The sequence below is a fragment of the Agelaius tricolor genome, unplaced genomic scaffold, assembly GCF_023055355.1.
Source record: "Agelaius tricolor isolate 1412-34295 unplaced genomic scaffold, bAgeTri1.0.p SCAF_14, whole genome shotgun sequence".
NCBI lineage: Eukaryota > Metazoa > Chordata > Aves > Passeriformes > Icteridae > Agelaius > Agelaius tricolor.
Window position 1 is genome coordinate 6288946 of NW_027269274.1, and position 19004 is coordinate 6307949.

Here is a 19004-nt window from a genome sequence, read left to right on the forward strand (position 1 = left end):
AGTTGGGCTTTCAATGAGCATACCACAACTCTCTTGTAAACTCAGAAGCAGCAGAAGCAAAGGTAGAAAGAGATTTTGTGCCATAGCTCTACTTTTTCATTCCTTCTGCTTGAAGGAAGTTTGGATTTTCTCCACCTTTCACCCTTGGCACTCTTCCATGTTGTTTTTAATTTCAAAGCAACATGGTGCTTTTTGCTCAGCTGAAAGAATTGGCACATAGTTCTTTTGTGCAACTGAGACAATAAACTGCTGTATTAATCACTTCACACAAGGTAATAAACAATAGCAGAACTGTTGCTTTTCCCTCTCAGGTTTCTACTAAAATAATCCAACTTCCTGAAGGCCTTAGAAGTGGGATTATAAAACTGGATTTAAGGCTCTGTCTTTCCTAGTGTCTTCTGCCTAACCTTGCACCATGTGAGATACCAAAAATCTAATTGGCAGTGTAATTACCAAAATGTGTTCTTATTTGGAAGCAGGATTGTAGACAAACTTTGTGTGTCATGTACCTGGTAAAGTCTTGTTTAGCTGTGGGGAAAAGAACAGTCCCTGGCATCCTGAGCCAAATGGCTTTCTGTGAGATGTTGCTAGGTGCAAGCTGCCTTTCTTCTCTGGCAGGATTAAAAGGAAAAACGAGCTAGGATTGCCCTTTGGGGATGGTTATTGATAGGATGTGAGAAGCCCTTCAAAATTCCTCTTCTCAAGATTGCTTACTTTGCTAACAGTACAAAGCATCGAGCACACACCGCAGCAGATAAAGGGAATTTGGAAATCACAGGCCCAGACCAGTTTTTCACAGCCATGGGTTTTGATCTTTTGAGGTTGACACTGTTTTACTGTCCCAGCCCACTGTTGTAAACACCATTCTGGGAAGGCACAGCAGGAACAAGGGTTTCAGACACCACACAAAGGTTGCAGGCTGGTGGCTTCCCCAGTGTGCCCAGGGAAGGTGATGATGCTCTTTTCTTCTTTTTCTTCTGAGGGGTGGGAGACCCATGTAAAGCCTTTGTCAAGAAGATGTTACAATTAGAAAGTGAGCTGCAGAAAGTGAGAGTGTGAATGCATTTAGCCCAATGCATAGGCAAGGAGAAATGAGTTTTCCTCCTTTATTTCACCATATTTAATTGCACAGTTGGTCTAAGGGGGAGTTTGCAGTGGGGTGCTGCAGCACAGCTGGGCTCTGGTCAGTGCTAAGTGCTGGTAGCTGGATTTTGAAAATCTCAGAAAAACTTGCATTTTGTTGCTTACTTTAATTTTTGAACATAACAAGAGTTGCTTGCTGGGATTTAAATACACTGAAAACAAATGCCAGAACAGAGCAGTTTTTCAGGTTAACAGCTAGCAATGTTAGTGGCAATATTTCTGTTCAGGGCAAGCAAGGCACAAAGCAGGAGTGCCTGAAAAGCAGAAAACCACAGCATTTACAGTGGAGAAGGCTGTAGCTTTTCCCTACTGGGACATGGTGCCCATCAACTCAACAGCTGTTCTGCTCTGCAAGGACACTGCCAAGGTTATATGTGTCTACAAATTGAGTGTCTTGCTGATCATCTTTTGTGAAGTATTTAATTTCTAGGTGAAGGAAGAAGGAGTGAATAAATTACTTTATCCCCTGTCAGAGCTCTTCTTTATGAAGTGCAGTCATTTTACTCCCAGTTTGGGATTGGCTTCCATATTTTTTTAATTACAAAATTAAAATATTTTAATGATTAAACTCTACTCAGGAGCAATAGCAATCTCAAATGTTTAACAAAAAAAAAAAAAAAGAAGAAGAAAGAAAAAAGCCCATATACTAAGTTTCAATGTGGGTCATGTACACATGAAGTCTATTACAATATGTTAAAAAACAAGGTCACTTCAGTATTTCAATATTTCAAGGTGTTTCTGCAGAATTTCTGTGGCCTGATGTGCAACTGCAAATTCCCAGATGCACCAATGTTGCTACCATGAGGGAGAGAAAATGCCAGAGCTTCATGGAAAACTGTGAAATTCTTAAGGACTGGCTATCCAGAGCAGAATGGGCTTTGGGGAGATTTGCTTTGAGCAGAAGCCTGTGTGATACTTATCTCAGTGAATTGGGCAGACAGAATTGTAACAGGATCAAGAAGTGATCCTGAGCTGATTCTCAAGTGCTTTGGGTGTTTCTTCACTGTCAAAATTTACTCTTTTTTTCAATGTCTAACCGTGATTTTCATTTTCTTGAATATCACTCAAAATGCATGACCTGTGAGCATAGAGTTGGCTTCCTACACAGTGAGAATTACATATGCTTATGTGATTTTTTTCCATTAAAAACAATGGTGGGAAGATTCAAAATTCAGAATTCATAAGAGACAGCTTAATAAACACAGATGCAACCCAGAGGAGAAGATTTTCCTTCCAAATTGTATCAGTAGGAATTTTTAAATAAAACTTGACCTACATTAGCAGTCCCACCTAAAATAGCACACCTTGCAGGTGATTTTCATGTGGTTTTATTTCCTAGCAGATTAGTGTGCTGATGGCAGAATTTCTTCTTTAATAATGCAACAGAAGTGTAAGGAAGCAAAGGCAGAGGCAGAGACTCGTGATTGATTCAGGTGTTGGAAGGAACCTGGAGACTGGAAGAGATGGCAGAAGGTGCTTCTGTCTTAGGTGGAGAGGGAACTGTCCTGTGGCAGATCATGGGTGTGTGACTGGAGAGAGGGAGGTGATGTGGAATGTACCAGTGAATCTGAAATAAAAAACCTGTTCAAGTTTGAAAGAGTGTCCAGAGACAGGAGCAGAGGTGGAAGAGGGAGAGGAGGGTGGATGCACAGTCTCAGGTACAAGATGAAGAAGCTGAGTCTGTCAGGTGAAATACAGAGGGATTTACAGTGATAAGGAGGGATTGACACCAAAATTCAGGGCCACTGGGACAGCCAGGCTGGTGACACTGGGCTGGTGATGCTGAGTGGGTTATGCTCTGAGGCAGCACTCATCTCACCTGGCTGCAAACATCTGCATCTGAGCTGATGCTCTGGAAGGCCTTTGAGGGCAGTGCAGGTAGATTGGTGCTCTGGGGCTCACCATGAGGTGGCTGCTGGTTTGACTGGGTGTGCCTGGCTTGACTGGGTGTGCCTGGTGGCTCAGAGCACAGGGAGCCTGAAGCGCTGGCTCAGCCTGAGGTGTCTGCCCTGCCAAGGAAAGCTGGGTGACATCAATGCCACCCCAGGACACGACCCAAACTCCACTGCAGCTAATGATGGGTGGGCATTAGGGGACCTGACCTTTGTCAGCAGCAGCAGAGCAGAGATTGCAGTGGCAGCACAGCAACAGAAGAGGTTTCCAGCAGAGCTGGGATGAGTGGCTGCTCTGAAAGCTCAGTCCTTTGGTTTGGTTTGGTTGGGTGCCCACTGAGTGCTAATAAGGTGCCTTGTGTTGCATTAGTTCATGAGGTGGTGTCAAAGGCTACAGAAGATCTTGTTAGTAGCTGCAGGAGGATTATGATATATTCTGACTTTGTGTTCCCTTCTCCCACAGGAAAACAGTAATTTAGCACTTTTCTCATGGGAACCAAACACTGGAATAAACTCTGGGGTCATGAAATCCAGTGACCCTCTTCCCCCAGGCAAACACATAATATCATCCCTTTCATAAACTGATCAAATATTTGATCTCACAGAAACCCAGCAAACTGCAGGTTATGCTGACAAAAATAAAACAAGCTTTTGTAGGGGAGAAAGAGACCTTGCTCTGTGCCTTTCCCTAGCTCTTTTGTTTCTTGTTTTATGCACTGTGGTGTCAGTACTCAGGGCTTTAGTAAGGCTGTAAATATAGATTTTTAAGAGAGGATTTGGATTTGTTTAGTATTTGAACATCTTTGTGCTGTCCGTGGTAATTCTCACCTATCTCCTTGTGGCTTTGAAATGGCAGTTGTGTTTATAAATGGCTTTAAGATAATTGATGAAAGGGGTGATTTGCATGGAGAACAAAGTAGTGCTGAAACTTCCCAGCGACCTATCCACACCTTTTGGTGCATGGGGAAATGTAACATGAAAAGGGGAAAAGGTTTTTTGTTGGGTTTTTTCCCCTCCACTTGTCTTTGTTCCTGCCCATGGAGGATGCCCAGGAAGCACAACTGCTCTGTTCCCAAGATAGAATTTATTCAAATAAATTCCCACAATTCCATCTTGGGAATAGAGCACAACTGCTCTATTCCCAAGATAGAATTTCTTTATTTTAAAGAAGTAATCACTTGGTCAAAAGGATAAATAACCTGCATCAGCTTAAGTAGGTGGAATAAGGTCCCAGAATTGATATTTCCCCTTATTATAAATGACCTTCCCTTATCACCCTGGAGAGGCAGCTAGCTGGCTTGCAGGAAGGTTGGGGTGCAGATCCAGGTAATAGAGCTGGAAGGTTAAAAACAGACCTAAACTGAGAAATAAGTGTAAATATCTACTGAAGGTTTAGAGCTACACACATACCTTTCTACGTGGGTTTTGGGGTTGGTTGGTTGGTGGCTTTTTTAATTTTTGATTATAGAAGAATTAAGCAGTTGCTCACAAAATAATGAAGAGAAGAACTCATCAACTGCCCACAGAGAAATTGAATGAAGTCCTCTAGTCCTCTATCAGTTTTATTTATTTATTTGAGGTTAGTTACCGTAAATAACCTTTGTAAAGTATTCAAAAAAAAAAAAAAAAAGGAAGAAAGAAAAAAGAAACTGGGAAAAAGCTCTTGAACTGGGAAGCCACCAAACTTTCCCAGCACCAGCGTTGGCAGGAGGTGTGGGGCCAAGAGCTGGTGCTGAGAAGCGCTGGGTGTTCCAGAGGGCAGGATGGGGATGGGGATGGGGATGAGGATGAGGATGGGGATGGGGATGGGGATGAGGATGAGGATGGGGATGGGGATGGGGATGAGGATGAGGATGAGGATGGGGATGAGGATGAGGATGAGGATGAGGATGAGGATGAGGATGAGGATGAGGATGGGGAGATGGGGATGAGGATGAGGATGAGGATGCGATGGGCGGGGGCGGCGGCAGCCGCGCTTGGCGCTCCCAGCTCCGCATGCCCCGAGTGCTCTCTGCTGTGGGGCTGCCCCTTTCCTAGGGGCCTTTTCTAGGCAGAAACCCTCCCACACCGCAGGTCCTCACTGCCCACTCGTGCAGGTTTTTCTCGCCTTCCCTTCCCCGCTCGGCATCGCTCGGTGCAGGCAGCCCCCGGTGACAGGAGCCGCTGATGGATGTCACGGCTGGGAGCAAACAGCTGCTGATTTGATTATCACTGTTTCATCTCCTAACCTTTGGGAGCGTTATGGGAATACTCATTCACCTCGTCACGCTTTAATGGCATTCGCTGCGGTGCTTCGGCAGGAACAATGGAGGAGTGGTGTTGTACGGAGGTAGTTTAGAAATTCCTGTTCCTGTTCTTTGTGTTTATTTACAGATACAGGGAGAGAAGAGAAGATCTTGCTGTATGGGGGAATGGAAAATTCATCTGTTTGACTGGGAGCAGTTACAGACATAGATGTGCAATATGTTAATAAAGTAATTGTGCTATGTTGCTATAAAGAGGACGGCTTCATTATAAAATTCTTGGTTTAATACTGTCATTACAGCAGATGTATAGCATATGAACTAATTTGCATGCAGATAAGGAGGCTCTGACAGCTTGGTAGCATAATTACTGCATAGCATACAGCTCACTGGTGCTGGGAGCTGAAGCTCTTACTGGAGGGGTGCTCATGGGACTAATTACATTGGCTTTGTTAAATTTAAAGTAGTGTATAGCCAGGAAAGAGACCCTTCTCCTGTGCTCCATGGTGTTGTGCACAGTAAGTTATAGAAGCCTTGAACTGCTGCAGCCATTTTAAGCCATGCATGTCTGGATCTCAGCAATTCCCAGTGTAGTGGAGTCATCGATTGGCATTTAACCAGGGTGCCTGTATCAACTTTGAAAACTCTGCTATTTCTGTATATTAAAACTCCAGTTAGGTCCTTTGGATAAGTGAGGAAAACTATAGCTGCAGTGACTTTGTTTTGTTCAGGGTCTGATGGAAGTGGATGCTGAATGGGTGAACTCAGGCTGGTGAATGGATTCTCCCCCCTCTGCTGGCTGCACCTTTTGCCTTGCTTCATCACATCCGTGTCTTTGTGATTTGTCTCCACTTAATTTCAAACATATTTCTGCTTCCTTTTCTTTTTTTGTCTTTGCTTTGACTGTGTCTGCAGTTTTTAAAGATCTTATTGAGGTTCCTTTATGGATTTCAAAATGTTTAATTCATTACTAAGTCATTATAAACTGAAGGCATTTTATTTTCCCGGGGAAATCGAGACAGTGCCACAGGAGATTATTTCCCCCCCTGCTACTGTCAGATTAGCTTGCAGAGAAGGGAGGAATTTGTGAATGCACAGTTGACTTTGATTATGTAAGCTGGAAACCGGCGAACAGTATGGATTTATTTCAATTCCACTTACTTTAAAAAGAAATACATATTAAATTGTGAGTGCCTTGGGGCATCAGACAAATGAGAAGCCAAGCAGAAAGTGTGTCTTCCTCCCTGACCTCTCCTGCAGAGCAGTGGCTGATGCCAGGAGCTGCGGGTTGTGCTGGAGGAGTGGGATGGGTTTGGGGAGGATGGGATGGAGACTGGGGCTGGTTTATAGCCAGGACCAGGCTCTCTGCCCTCAGAGAGGGGGGAGGCTGCTGCTGTGTGTGGGGCACTGCAGGATCCCTCTGGGATCAGCAATGGAAGCACCTTGTCCCTGCCCTGGCAGCGCAGCTCTGGGTGATGCTCGGGCAGGTGCTGTCCCATCCTGCTTCCATCAGTTCCCAGCAGGTTTTACCCATGAACCCATCAGAGCCTGGCTCCCCTGCCAGGAGAGCCCTTCTCCCAGATCCTTGCCTGCTGCCAGGATGGAGCTGCATGTGGAGCAATGCTCCTAAAAATCCTCAGCATCAAGGCACCAGTGACACCCAGCAGCTCTGTCCCATGCCATGGGTCAGGACATTGTGCTCCATTGCCTCCATACATTCCCTCTGTCCCAGAAAATGTTGCAACTCCCACTCTATCTGTCTCCATAATACCCCATGCTAAACAAATATCAACTTACACTTTTTTTCTTTTGTGCTAAATATTTGCCCAGGTATTTAATTTTGCAAAATTTGAGCTCATCCTTGTATGATCTGCTTGCATTTTGTTAATCTGAGAATATTAATAGCCTGCTGGCATTACTGCTAATTTGGAGTTCCAGCTGTGGAGTGAAAATAGTAACAAATTTTTGGAATGGTTTGTTAATCTTATCAATGTTCATTATGTATTTATTAATAATAATTAGAGCCAGTCATAGTGATGCATTTGGATTTTTTTATCGATTAAACAAGCATTTGTTGAGAGGATGATCATTTAATAGGAAATTCAGTGTAAATATGTAAAAAATTAAATATGGTAGAAGAAACAGTACAGGAAAACACTGAACTGAATTAAGAGTTTTTACCAAAATTCTTGTCTTGTTTGATCCTCCCCTCCCCACCATCTCCCAAAGCAAAGTTAATAAAGATGGAAGAAGGGAAAGATCTTATACCTCTTTTTAAGAAAAATATTACTCATTGAAACAGTCCTGATTGGGCTTTTTTCCATATGTCAGAGATTTCAAGGCAATTTTTTGCAGGTTATTCAGTTTTAATATGCACATGCATGTTAAGATATTTTTCTAATTTTTTCCTTCATTTTTTGGTGGTGAACTTGAGTTATTTCAAAGGGGTTTGGTTTTTCAAATGCCAGAAACTAACAAACAGAGTTCTTTTGAAAATCAGGGCTCTGTGCTCTCCTGACTGGGTCTCAATCATGCAATCAAACCTTTCCCAGCCATTGGTGTTCCTCACTCCTCCAGATGAATGTCACAATGTCCCTTTAGGACAAGTCCTGAGTGAGCCCTTTGGGTCTCTTGCAATCATATGAACAACAAAAAGAGTAAGAGCATCTCTGAGGAGTCATGATTGGACTCTGTTGTTGTTTCCTGACCAACTCTGCTCCTCTGTTGATGCTCTTTAGGCCTGCTGTTGCCACTCAGGAAACAGATTATCCAGCACTTCCCCATCTTCCAGCCCAATCAGAGATTTCTCCTGAATCAGCAGGGCTTATTATCTCCAACTGTAGATAATTATGGTAGAGAGGTTGCACCACCATAACTGAATAATGTCAGCATTTCTATTACAGCACCATACTTTTAGTGTCCTGAAATGGGGATATAAAATCTCACTTTAGCTTTATAGTCCTTCCAGTGGTGAGAGATAAGTGTGTGCAATCAGCCTTTAAGCAGTTAAAGAAACCCATAAAAAATTCCTCTTTGGGATGTCAGTTGTGTAAAAGCTTGTTACAAACTGGGGTTTAATGCATTTTGCAAAACTATTAAGCACCTGAAGGTAGCAGGCAGCCATGGAAGTATCAATAATGCACAAGCACACAATGTTGCAGGTTGCTGCAACAAAAGAAAAAAAATAAAATATGTGGGCTCCAGTTTTAGCAAGTCTGCCAAAATGTTGTGAATATTTAAGGGTGAGGAATGACTCCTGCAGAGCTGTTCTACTCCAGGAGACGTTTGAGTATACATATTTAACAGTCTATTAGTAGAGTTGTATAAAAACCTTTAATATATATTTAATCCTTTATGAAAATGGTACTTGACATGTGAGAGGTCAGCTTTTTGCAGTTGTTTTTCTTTAAGTTTTTTGTGGTTTAGGAACCATTTTTGAACCCTTTTTCTCACTGCAGTCTGCTCTCCCTCCTGTTACCCCTTGCCCTGTTTGCAACATCATGAATTAAAGCCAGGAGGTTGGCATTAACCAAGGGCTTTTGCAGAATGAACCAGCCTGATTTCCTTAAAACATTCCACATGATCTTTTTCAAACAGGAGAAGAGGGTGAGAGTTCATCCCTGTTTAAGAACTTGGATAGAAGTTCTGCCTCATGCTCCGCTGCTTATCATATTCATGCCAGCAGAGACCAGTGATGATTGCAGTGCTCTCTCTGAGTTCTGACACACTCCTAATTATAGCATACACTGCTGTAAACTCCAGAGGTGATAATGAAGCCCAGACCCATGTGTCAGCAGAGCTTTGAAAGGGTAATGCATTCCTGTTCTGCTCTACTGGTCCTTATTTGTATGTTTGCAGGCACCCAGACTCCAGCAATGATGTCTTGCTTGTTTTCACTGAGCCAAGAGGTGAAACAAGCAGAGCAGTGGAGATGTGTAATTTTATCAAGGTAATTGAGTATTAACCATTTGCATGTCCTTTGAGAGATGCACAAGGAGAGGGGCAAGGGCAGGAAGATTTTCATACAAGACTTGGTATAAACTTGTTGCCTAGAGAGTGGTGACAGGTCTTTAGCACTCTGCTGTCTGATGACAAACTCTCTCCACTCCTGAGCATGGGGTGTAGGAAATGACTGACCCCTGCAAACCAGGCTCACTTCTACTGCACAAATCAGCACTGACAAAGTCAGGATGTGCACAGAGTAAGGGAGGGAGTGTGCTGAAGATGAGTTAGAAAATTGCCCTTGGAAGGTCTTGGTGAGTGATGAAAACTTTTTTTCCTTTTTATTTTGTGATGAGCATAACTCTTCTGCTCTCTTACACTTTCCTAATTAAGGTGTGAACCCATTATGCAAACCTTTACATATTCTGCTCTTTAATCTTAGCATGTGAACCAAGCTAGCTCTCAGAGAGGGAGGTAACCAGCTTTGCCCTTCCTTCAGGTTCTCCAAGCAGGAAAAAAAATTAACCTTCCAGGCTTCAACAACCAGGAACACCTTCATGTCTGGATGACCTGACAAATGAGTCCTGCTTCTTACCTGCAGATGAATCAGTGCAGTCTGTGTGACAGATTTGGCCTTCCATTTCCTTTGCTGGTGACAAGAAGTTTATCTTGAAGCAGATCATGAGGGTGCAGCAACTGGCGTCTTCTGTAGCCATCACTCCTTAGGAAAAAGGAGATAGAAGTGGCCTTAGGGTCCAGTGTGGGAAGGGTGTCCCTATCTGAGCTTTTCATCCATCTTCGGTGAGAAAGTTGGGGCTTTATTCCAAGGTCCCAGCTACTCATTTGAAGGATAGAGTCACTTGACTCTTGTGGATGTGCTACCTGTGGGCCAAGGGTACCAGAAACACCTGTAATGATGCAGTTTCAGTCTCCAGGAGAAACAGAGGTTGTCCCCTGCCTTTGCTGTGGGGTAGAAGCAGCTGAGGAAGAGAGAAATCTAATTTAGCAGAGGTTTAACAGCTAACACGCTCCAAAAATTGTTTTATGTGTTGGGGGCAAATCTGACATAAGTGAAATTATGCAAAAAACAGGCATTTTTTCCTTCTGATCTCACCTATTTTTTGTCCAAGAGAGGGACTGAAACCCTGGTTGTGAGAGAGGGGGAAATTGTATGAACTGGTATGAGAAGGGGAAGGGGGAAGGGAAAGGAAATCACCATGGTCTCATGATGTGCTAAGCCAAGGAACTGCATTCCTGTACAAAGCTGAGAGTTGCAGAACATGGGCCTTTTGGTTCATCCATCTCTTTCTAAATGCATTCTTCCAGTTGTGTGTTACCAGCTTTCATTTGCCTGGACCACGAGCATCATCCTCAGCTGTCTGCAAGGTTGTGCAGAATATAATTCAAAATCAGCTGGTGTTGTTTTAAATCCAAGTGCAGCCTGCTGAGAGCCCCCAGGGATGTGCCATGCAGCTGCTTGGTCACTCTCCTCTACCTCCAGTGGGACTGGGAAGAAAAGAGGAAAAAGTAAAACTCATGGGTTGAGATAAGAAAAAAATTAATAATTGAAACAATTTATTTCAATAAATAGAATAATAATAACACTAAATATAATAATAATAACAACACTAATCTTAATGAAAATGAGAGCAAAAGAGGAAGGAATAAAATGCTCCACCCAAAACAGACAAGCCATGCACAATGCAATTGCTGACCAAGGCTCAGCCCCCCAAACAGTGATCAGCTCCTCTTTTCCAACTCCCCCGCTTTCTATACTCAGCACGGTGCTCCATGGTATGGAACATCCCTTTGGCAGCAGCCGCAGGCGGGGATGTGCGAGCGGCTCGGGGAGGGCAGCTTGGAGGTGAGCAGGGGGTGGGAACGCGAACTTTTAAACCTTTAATCTGCCAGGCGGGGCTATGTAAGGCTGCCTGTGGAGGTGTGGGGCTCACCGGGCTGCGGCTGCCCCAGGCTGGAGGTGAGCGGGGTCCCGGGGATCGGGGTCCCGGCATGCGGAGCCGGGGAGGCGGCGGCAGCCGGGGGCTGCGGGCTAAAACCCGAGTTACAGCGCAGGGGATTGACTGTTCCTGTGAATAAAGGGCTCTGTGAGCCCCCGGGACTGTGCCCTGGGAATGCTGGGGTGGAACAGGGAGGAAAGCTGGTCTGGCCAGGAGTGGGCACGGTCAGCGGGGTCCCCACTGGTCACCGGAGCTTCTGTCGTGAAGGGCTCGTCCTTATGGATCATCTGTAATTATTTATAACAAGCATATTGATTATAGAGTTATAAATGACAACATATAACAGCTCTATATAGAACGATTGTATAGCAATATATATAGATATAAAATTTATGTATTCAAATTATTAAATACAATCCTGGAGTGTGCAGAGCCGGGCTGGGTGGAACAGTGCTGCCCTGGCAGTGAGTCCCACCCTGCACTCTCCTCCATCCCTCCTCCATCCCTTCTCCATCATCATTCGTCTCCCAGCCCTGCTGGGCTTCCGGGGTCTTGGGGGAAGAGTTTGGGTCTGGACAATGCTCTCAGGTGCACAATGGGGTTGTTGGGGTGTCCTGTGTGCAGGGCCAGGAGTTGGACTCGATGATCCCTCCCAACTCAGGATATTCTGTGATTGAGTGTGTGGCTCTGTCTGTGCTGCAAAGTGTTGATCACAGGTGTGTAAAAGTCCTTGGCTGGATTTGAAGCTGAGTGCTGCTCATAATCCAGACACATGATCTCTTGCCCTTGGTAAGATGCAGCACCTGCCCTAACAAATCCATAAATACTTGGCTGCTGAGCTCTGTCCTCGAGTGACTGCAGCGTCGATGTGCACTTTGTAAAAACTCATTTCAAAGAGACCTGCTCTAAACAGATGAATGAGTTGGCTTGGATACCTTTGAAAAGAAAAATCCTCCTCTACCAGCACACGTTACAACTCTGACATAATTTACAACAGCATGGTCCTCTTGAAAATTCTGCTACATTATTACAGTGTTATTACAGCACCTGTGATTTTCAAACTTTAGAGGAGACCTTGAAGGAGGTAATTTAATCCATTCCTCTACCTGAAGGCAGGAGCAGCTTTACCTAAGCATCATCTGTGAAAGACATGATAGGGGGTGTTATTCTTCTGCTCTTCATGGTTTCAAAGCCACTGACCACTTGTAGCTGCTACTGCAGAGCCAGTCCTCCTGCAAACTTGAATTTTTGATACTGAGCTCTCTCAAAATCTACCTGTAAGTGCTATAGTTTTTAACTAGACATTTAAATAGTACCCTGGGAATCTGAAGTCCTTACCATGGGAATGGTGTATGGGAAAATAGGATGTCACTGAGTAAACAGGTGCCATCAGCAATCCACAAAGCTACTGGCCTGTGTAACACAGAGTGTACAAATTAAACTACTTGCTTTCCTCTGCAGTTCTGTTAGGCCTGGGAGAAAGAAAAGCCAGCACTGAATGTCTGAGAATAAGCAGCTTTATAAATCCAGTTCTATAAATTTTGTGACCATTGCTACCTGACTAGCAGGTATACCACTCTAATTAATTAATTATTATTTGTGAATTCACACGTTGTGGTAAATTGTAGCCATGGTTTCCAAGGAGATGAGGAGCTAAGGGTCATGAAATAGTACCACAGATAGCCTGTGGATACTTTCAGCCCCTGAGCTTTCATTGTGTTTTCTCATGGCCACACCCTCCACGCTCCCACTGATCCTAATGGGAATCGTTTGCACAGGTGGGGAATAAACCAGGAAAGCACTCACTTGTCCATTAGAGAGGCTGTATGGACAGCAAGAGTCACAGCTGCCACTGTCTGCTGTGAAGATTCCTTCTGAGTGACCCTGATCTGTGTGCCATGGATGGGAAATACCTGCTTGGGTGTGGTAGCAAGAGCCTCTCATTGATCAAAGCATGGCTCTCGAAGTTTGACTTTTTAAAAGTGTGTAAGTTCATCGCTGTGCATTTATCTTTCAAAAAAATTCCTAATCCAAGCTGTGGCTGATCAATGGTTGCATTAATTATGCACAGAAGGGTCAATTCTACCAGCCTCGTTCCCTTTGAAAGCTGCTTTACCCTGGGAGGAATTGACTTGCATTATGCAGGTTGGACAAATTCACCTCCAGTCTAAACTTCTGTAAAAGTCTCCAGGGAAGGTCAAGTTTCTGTTATTTTCAATAATAAATGAGATTTCCCATTGAGTAAAATGATCCAGGAAATCAGCTTCAGCTCTCAGAATAACAGTTTTGTGGTCTCTGATGGAGGGCTGGGAAGAAATGATAAGAGTTAGAAGAGAGATGAATGAATCCCTCCAAGCTGCAGGTTTTACAATTCTAACCTAGTAGAATTGGCTCCCAACACAAGTGTTAATAACTTTTTATTTGTTTTGAAGGTTGTCTCAGAGTTGTGATTTTCAAATACACTTGTTTACAGTCTTATCCTATCTCAAGTAAAATTTGTATAGGTGAAAGACAGCTACAACAATAAAAGAGAAGATGGTATTTGTGTGATAGACAATGATTTCTCACAGCTCACAGGAATGTCTTCCCTTCTGCATGGTTTTCTGCCAAATGTGTGTTTGGAAGCGTTAATGATTGCGTTTTCCCCTTCAACTCTGGAAGTAGCCTAATTTGGCTGAACAGTCAGAGGGGAAAAAAGAAATAATTAATGTGATTCATTCATCTAGAAAGTGTAAAGCAGAATTTAAATGGCAACAGTGGTAGAAAAAGTGCTATAGTGAATGTTTCAAACTTCAGATTTTCTGTTGAGGTATGAAGTGATCTGAAAGGAGTGAGTGGCAGTTCATCAAAAGGATGTGTGTTTTCTTCTAACGCTGTTTTATTGGCCCTTTCCAGTTATTAATCTCAGAATTGCTAAAATACATGGGATAATGGATGGTTGCTGTTCAGAGCCCTAATTTACTTTACTGCACAGTCACTGTGGGAAAGTGCTTCAGCTACTTTGGCTCTTTTGTATCGCCTGGAGAAAGAATTTTCCCCATGTGTTTTGCTCCAGAAGTCATCTGTTGTTTTTCAATGTATGCACATAAACAGCTCTTGCCATTATGCCTGAATATTGAGTCAGCAGTTCCCTGTGATGAAGCCATCACCAAGGCCTGTCACGTTTATCTGTACAGATCAGCATCCCAGAGCAGTAATGCTCTTAACTCCCCAGCATTGTGTGCTGGCCACAGAGCTGTGGGACACCAGTGACCTCCTGCTGCTTCCTTCCTAATTGGCTTGGCTGCTCTGGGCCTCCAGAACCCATCTGAAAAACGGGCACAGTTTCATCTTCTCACCTTGCTGGAGGTATTTTGAAGGCAAATGTACTGACAAATGAGACCTGCTCGGGTTTTTCGATGTGTGGTGGAAGAAGATTGGGGGTGTTTGTTTTATTTTAATTTTAAATATTTAAAATGTCTCCAATGAAATGATGCCTCATTTATCGGACTTTGGTCACCCTCGTACTGCCGTACTGCAGTGGGTGCAGTACGGATTTCTTTTTTTTTTTTTTTTTTTTTTTGCCTTTCTGCAACTCATCCTTGACAGGATGAGAGAATATTTCTTTTAAAATTGGTGCTGGGAGATGGAACTACTGGCTCTCTCCAGCCCTGTCGCCTCCACCAGTGCCATGGGCAGCAGTAGGGAGCATCTTAAATCAGCAGTGTCCTGACTCAGAACCAAAACACAATTTTTTTTTTTTTTTTTTTTTTTTTCCCACAAAACATTTATTGCCCCGAGGCTGTTACCCTGCAAAAGCTTGAGCATATGTTTAACACCAATCAGGGAAATTGGTCTTGAAGCAATTGGCATACTTGTGTGCTTTGAACTGAGCAGGTGATTTGCAGCAAGTCCCATTATCAGTTCTGTACCAGCATCTGTCTGGCAGAGTGGTTTCACCTGCATCTCTCCTCTGAAGGACTCAACACAGCTGTCAAAGGATAAATGCTTCACACTTTGAAAATAAGTGCTGGAGTTTAAATCTAAACTTTATTTTTTTAATAAGGTCTTATCTGTCATATGATACTCTTGTGCTGAAGAAAAGAGCAGTCTATCTCTGGTAATCACTCGACTGTCCTCTAAGTCAAATAACATACAGACACTTCTAAGAGAAAATCATCTCAGGGTTTTTCTGAAGCCTGGGTCTCATTGTGTGCTTCCAGGCATTCATTTTCCAGGCATGCAGTGATCTAGCAGCATGAGAAATCAGATTTCTGGGGAAACTGTCTTCTCAACACCTCAGATCACAGCACTCTCCACCAACCATGTCTAAGCTGAGGAGGTAATTGGGGTGTTGAGGATTTCTTCCTTATCCTCCCTGTGACGCCAACACAACTGCCAGCTAAAACCTGGTGGTGTTTTTCTTTGCAGGGAATTGGAGGCAAGACAAAGAACAGCTCATTTGTTTGGGCTGCCAGACAGTTTCATGAGGATAATTATTGTGTGCTGTTTATTTATGTTGGACTCAAATCAGTGGTGGTGGGGACCTGGAGATGCTCTGGAATTACTCACCGCAGTGAAAGTTGGAGCTGCTGGTGTCACAGCTCCCTGGGGCATCTGGTGGTGTCTGGTGCCCAGGCAGCACCAACAGGGTGTTGATAAACCAGCAAATGAGTTTAAAATGACATTTAAAATTGGGGCACTCGCAGAAAATGATTTGCAAGAAGTTAATAAAATGATGGGGTGTGTAACGTGATGGAGTGATTGTTTTGTGTGGACGCAGGGCTGTAAACGAGTACGCAGGGACATTTACCAGGGAGAAGGTAGAACTGGAGGTAATCAGAGGAAATGAAGCAAAGATCATTTAAGCCAAGCACTGGAGTATTTTATAGGGGTGTTGCTTGGCTTCAGAAAGGCAGAGTAAAGCACCCTGTGAGAGTGTATCCTATGAAACTCTTAGGTGATGACAGGATTTGTAGGCGAGGTTTTTATTGTTTGTGTACAACTGGAAAGGCAATAAAATCAATGGAGAAGCTTGTATACATTATCAATAACATGACAGTTAATTTTGGACTGCACAGATGCAGAGTTATGCACTACCTAACCAGTAGGCTTTTGCTGTACCAGGAAATGTTTTAATTAAAAGTGAAGAGAATGTATTGGAACTTGAATTTTCTTTAGTATTCCATTGCACTTAGAAAACGACAAGTTCTTTCTGTGTTAGAGCAGGTGGATGTGGAATTTGTAGCAAAGGAACTGTAAATAACAAAACATTGTAACAGTTCTTATTTCAGTGACGTAAGAAAAGATTTTTAAATGTATGCATTTGTTTTTTTTTACATTTTAACATTCCAGTTATCAATAGGGATGAATCTGAAACTCAAACACCAATCAGCTTTTCAATGTTGGGCATTTTTTCAGCATCTTGAGCTGTTATCTAATCAGCATCACAGAAGGTGAACCAGGAGAATGTTTTCAACCAGCTGAAGTGATAGCAATCATGAAGGACTAAAACATGCCTTGCATACAGAGCTACTGAAAAAAAAAATGCAGGCATTGGTAGCAGTTAAGAACAGGTAAAATTAAGGGACAGGATCTGTAGGGAATAGTGCCTAAATGTGCATATTGCTGGGTAGATTTGCTGTTCTGGTCCTTCCCTTGAGATTTACAGCAAGTGCATCCATATGGTTACAGGAGTGCACTTTTCTGCATCCTCCTTGCTATAGCACAGGCATTTGCAATTTTTGGGCAGAATTGAATACAAAGCTGGAAAGCTGCTTAAGTAAAGGCCAGGGAAGATTTGTGAGGGAAAAAGAACCATCTGATCCAGGAGTTGATGAGTGGGCAGAGCCAAAACTTGAGGAGCCACAGGAGACTCTGACTCTCCTAGAGTGTGATGAGGTTCTCACAGTTCAAAGTCCATTAGTTTTATAGCATTTCATGGCTCTGGGCTAGGGGAGAAGGTATTCCATGGAGACAGTGTTTTCAGTGTAGGTTGTTCAGGGGAAAAGACTGCTTTTAATAACTATACTGATGTCCTGTGGATGTGTGGTTGAATGGAGGTGGTGGTAGTGGTGTGTGTTAGTTGTTTGTTTGTGGTTTTTTTGGTTTTCTTGTGTTTTGTTGGGTTTTTTTTTTTTAATGGAAAAAAAAGCTCTCTGACTCTTTCTTTTCAGTAGACTGGATGTGGTCACTGAAACAAATTTGAGGCAGAAAACAGTATGTTTTCTATGATTCTTTCTGTGGTGGAATTTTACATAGATTAGACTAATGAACTGATCTTCCTGCTGTTAAGTGAGGTGTTTTATTTGCTTTTAACTACAAATTAGAGGTCTGTTGAAAGGGCAATTGAAGTCAAAAGAAGGAGTTTTATATCACACCCAAACAGGGATGACCCACATTGTGTTTTATATCAGCCATACAAACAGCAAAAGGAGGTAAAAAATCTCTATTGAGGCAGCTGAGCTGTTGGACATCAAATAATCTGAAATTTAGTACTCTGGGTTTTATGTGCAGAATATCTCTTCATGGATACATGTGCATATGTGTATGCAGATGTGAAAAGCAAGCATTGTTTTTGAAGAAAAACTGAATTGCAGGTGTTCAGTCTGTGTTGGAAATGCCATTTATTATGAGCTTAATGATTGTATTTGATCTTAGGGGCATGAATGAAGCCTTGAAGTAGAATTGCAAACAGGATATATTGTTTTGTGGAATTTAAAGGTTTTATCCAGCTTTACAGAAAAGAGTTGCATTTTTTTTCTTCCAATAGTGGTGTCAGCTTATGTAGTAGTGAGTGCTATTGAGGAATGCACCTGGTCCAGGGTGCTGGGCTCAAAAGATTGAGATGGAGATTGAAATGCAGGTTGAGCTGTGGGTGAGAGCCCCAGACAAGAGGCTGTGAGCTGCCAACCTTTGGGATAACAAAGGACACGAAGATGGGGGATGCCAGCCAGGTGAATGGACCCTGCAGGAGCCTTCCAGTCCCAGAAATTAAAATCTCTGGCCTTGGGAGTGTGACTGTCAGGGTATTCTTGTTTTGGATGAAATAGTCCCACATACTGCCCAAACAAGTTTTCATTCTTTTTTGGTAAAACTGGTCATTGTGTTCTTGTTCACTGTATTTCTGCTTCAAAACTCCACTGCATGTCTTCTCCCAAATGGGAAAATTCCTCTACAGCTTCATGGCAGGAAAAAGGATTGGTAAAGGATTGGAAAGGTATAATGTTTATAAAACCCTTAAGTTTTCTCTGGAAAACTAAGCTTGGCTGATCAGACTTCCCTGGTTTTGTGTCTGTCTGTGCTCTGTGACTTGGCAATTCACCTTGTAAGAGTTTACAGTGTACCCAGTCCCAAATGTTCTGTCTTGTCCCTTCATCTTTTCCAAAGCCCTTTTCTCCCAGCTTTTGGTCTGGAACATCAGGCAAAAGGTTTGAGAGCCATTTCTTAATATATCATTATATATTTAATATTATTTAAATGTTAAATATAAAAAAATAATATTTTAATATTAAATAAATATTAAAAATCATTATTTATCTTATTTAGGAATAAATACTTCTATTAATAGGTAAGATTTATTATCTTACCTACTCTATGGTTCTACTTCTCTACAACCTACTCAAAACTTGTACCAAGCCATGTGAAGATCTGATAGCTAATGAAATACAGTTTTTAATACTGTTTTAATCCAGCCCCTCAGCCAAACATCACAGGGAGTCAATGGCTGTTTTCTTTCTCAGCAGCTGGATGCTGCTACTGGACCAGTTCATAGCTTGGTTTAAAAATGAGTTATGAAGCTCAGAGTGGGCTACACCTTCTCTTTGGCAGTTTGGAGAAATCAGATA

At 42.8% G+C, this 19004-nt stretch overlaps 1 protein-coding gene across 30 annotated transcripts in view; it reads left to right on the top strand.

Moving 5' to 3' along the window:
* The window catches only part of MAGI1 (membrane associated guanylate kinase, WW and PDZ domain containing 1), a 337856-nt gene that overhangs the window by 222806 nt on the left and 96046 nt on the right, over nt 1–19004 (top strand). The gene's annotated exons all lie outside the window — the stretch shown is intronic.